Consider the following 3740-nt stretch of genomic DNA (forward strand, 5'->3'; position numbering starts at 1 on the left):
GTGCTTAGAAAACATAGTGGGCATTTACTTCGAAAGGTCCCTTTTTTCCCATTTAGATCTAGTGCTTAATGATGGTGTCACTGCAAGATGTCTTACAGTTTTTAAAGACAATTACACTGAAGTGATTAGTTTCCTTTGCTGAGTACCTATGCTAAAATCTTGCCAAGTGAAATGGTTAAGGATTGCTGTTGATGGTGAGTGGGATCTAAAGTTCTTTCAGAACCACTGGTGTAATAAGCTAGTGGTTCCACCTGGTATGCTCTTGGAATATGAGACTCATTTGTGTTGTAATGTCTCATCTGGACATGATACCAAGTCTGTGTGGGTGTATCAAATACCTCATTCACATAATGTTCAATCAGTAAGCCCTTCAGACTGTATATCCTGCCAGTGGGACTGTCACAATTCATGGATTCATAAACACTGTCCTTGAGATCTTGTCTGCTTCTTTCTGCACAATCCAGTGTATTAAAAGAAGTTTATCTTTTTGGGTAGGGAACAGTATCTTGCAGTTTTTATGAATTACTAGATGCCATCATAGTTCTTTACTGATGATGTTCCCTGGTTTGTTACATATTATGAAGCACAGCTGCTTCCAAGATTTAATAATGTGAAAATTTTTTTTTTCTTTTTCTATTAACAGAGCCAAATAGAAATTAATGGTTGTTTGTGTCAGTCTTCTGGTCAGTTCATCTGACTTTTGCTTTAGCAGGAATTACAGACTTAGGAACTGAATAAATGAAGCACTGACACATCTTAGAAACATCAAAAAGATTTTCACTCTGTGAAACAGAAACCACTAAAATCATAGGGTATTATCCTGGTGCTTAATTCTAACAGTTTTCTCCCTGTTACCTCAATAAATAGGAGTTTTGCCTGAGAAAGGCCTGTATGTATGTCCGAAGAGAATGTTTGTATTCAAGATTTAATTACTGCTGTTGTTTTTCCAAGCTAATCTCAGTGAGAAAATTTGATAAATGTATCCCTCAAGTTAAGTTTTTCTTAACACATCTTTAGAACTACAGGCTACCATAAGGAAAGCAACAGGAAGAATACTTTTTTTCCCAAACAAAGGTCTTCTTTTAAGACAAAAGCTGATGTGATTTGTTCACATTATATTTGCAAGCATCTCGTTTGGTTGAATCACTCTTGATTTACACAAGAGGATCTAGTTTACGGTATCTGTGTCTAATGAATTGTCAATACGCCCTTATTGCCATTTTGATAATCAAAAGCCTTTTAACTGCTCTGGCCTTAAACTAAAGAATACTTTTATTGCTGCACTATACCATAAATTGCATCATTGAAAATGCTGTACAGAGCTTTTTATTTCATGCAGTTGAGTGGGGTCATTGAAAGCTAGAGATTTGGTCATAGACAGTGTGATATTCTATCACCTTTTGCTGTAGAAAAGGAATGCTTCATTAATAAGAAAAAATTGCTGCTAGCACTGGCTGAAGTGAGAAATTTCATTCTGAATCATTCAGTCCAAAGAATTTCACCAAGGGGTAGGCATGTTCTGGCAGTCTTTTCCCACATACTCTCAATTCAGTCCAGTGGGACTACATGGATGGCTCTCATTTATCTGAATACATGCACTGCATTTGGTACAAGGAAGCAGCTTTGTCATCAGCAATCAATCTTAGATGTATATCTAAGAATATATAATTTTAGAATTTTTTGTTTGTTTAAAGCTGTAACTGTTAACGTGTTCAACTAATCTTTGATCTGTTTGAATTCCACGCTTACAGTTGGGTCATTTAACTTGATCTGGTATATAAAACTGTAGCCATGACTGTGTGATGGGTGATTGGCTTTTTGCAGCACCTATTTGGTCTGGTGAATCCACATAACATACAATTCACTGTTGGAGCAGTTGCTTCTCCCTCAATCCACTTTTGTCTTATGATCTGTCTGTATAGCAGTGTTCTGTGAAGGCCCTTCAGAAACAGGAGTCTCTCAGGGGAAAAATTATGAAAGATAGTTTCTCAAGCCTTCTACTGCAAGCCTTGGTGCTTCAAACACACAAGGCATTAATGGGCATGACAAAACTTTAGAAGATGTCTGTATGGAGGAGCACAGTGAGATATGATGTGAATAACAACATTTGCATGAAGTTTTGAGTAAGTGGAGATGAAAGTCTCTATTTTCCATGGTTACTGATCCTCTGAGATACCCAGTTCAAACTGAGACATATCTAAGTTTGGAAACTGAGAGTGGAAGGTAAAACTTTCAGTGTCTTCTAGGATATCTCCTATCACATTTCAAAAGGCAGTCTTCTGTGGCTTAACACTGTACAGCGACAGCTTACAGATAGGCAAGATACATTGGCACAGGTTGCAGGCAAACCTCATCATGTTAGCACAGGATGATGGAGTGGGAAATGGTATATAACTCTGGCTGAATCTCCTATGAACCAGATTTACTCAGCTCATCAAGAACTACATGTTGTTACAGCTAGGTTGCTTCCAGGACCAGATCTGGCTCAGTTACATCAATACTGCACTGCAGTTTAAAGTACAGATGTACTCACTGTTGCAAAATATATCCACCACAATTAATGGGAAATGGCGTTTAGGGTACTATTTCTCAGAGAGCCCCTCAGAAACAGTGAAGGACAAGTATGAACTCAGAAGTCCTCAAGGAATGCTGTAATCATTTGGCTCTGGACAGGACACTAGAACTGGATTTTATTCAGTGTCACAGAGAGCTCCTTCTGTCAAGAAGCAAAGCCCAAGGAAAAAGGTATATTTTAACTTGCTACAAATTACATAGTCTGTGTTTGCAGAGTTGTGATAAAGTCCCAGATTCATTGTGAGTGCTATACTGCCTTTTACACTGATTATTAGTGCAATACTTTTAACTTTTTGTATATAAACTGTGGTCTAGTAGGCTAACAAACAGCAGTATGCTGTACTGCTGCTTCAAACAGGAAGCTTTCCATGGAAAAGTAATAGCATAAATAGAAAGTAATGCTTCTTAGCTTCCAAGTAAAAACTACATTTCTTTAGTCTTTCTTCTTTTTTTCTTTTTTCCCTAGACCTTCAGTTCTTTGCAAATTGTATGCATTCAGCACACTGGAAATGAAGACGTAGTGAAATATGTGTTACCCTCTAATGGCCAGTAAATAAGGTCACTTATGAACTCACCTTTCTAGTATCTCTTTCTGGAAAAGAAACTTATGTAGTAGATCATTCAGAAGTCTCCTATTCACATGCTTAAGTAAAAGCAAAGCAGAGGAGACTCATTATTTAAAATATTTTAAAGGTAACTGTCATTTAAAACATCTGGTATTTTAGGATGCTCTTGGTTATGTTTCTGTTCTATCAAAAAATCTTTTCTTAGTAGAAGAAATGTTTTTCATTTCCTGTTTTATTCCATATGCCTCAGACAAGCTGCTTGTTTCTGATACTGTATAGAAAACCTGTTATCCTTGGGAATACTCACTGAAAAGCTGCTGTGTTGATGTTGGGATTTATATTACATTAAGTGAAATCGAGAACTTGTTAGTGTTCTATTTTCTAGTTTTTTAGCCTTGGTCTATACGTTGCAAAACATTTAAACTAAAATCCCCATTCATTATTACCAGTTAAAGAAAATACCGATACCTGGTCTCAGCTACTAGTTTACACTGTAGGAGGCAAATAGGCAACTGTAATGATTTTCTATGGACTGTATTGCTTTAAAACCTTTAGAATTCCATTTTATGTGCTATCTGTTTTGTGGTGGTGGGTTTTTTT

This window comes from Eurypyga helias, unplaced genomic scaffold, assembly GCF_000690775.1.
Source record: "Eurypyga helias isolate BGI_N326 unplaced genomic scaffold, ASM69077v1 scaffold43936, whole genome shotgun sequence".
Lineage (NCBI taxonomy): Eukaryota > Metazoa > Chordata > Aves > Eurypygiformes > Eurypygidae > Eurypyga > Eurypyga helias.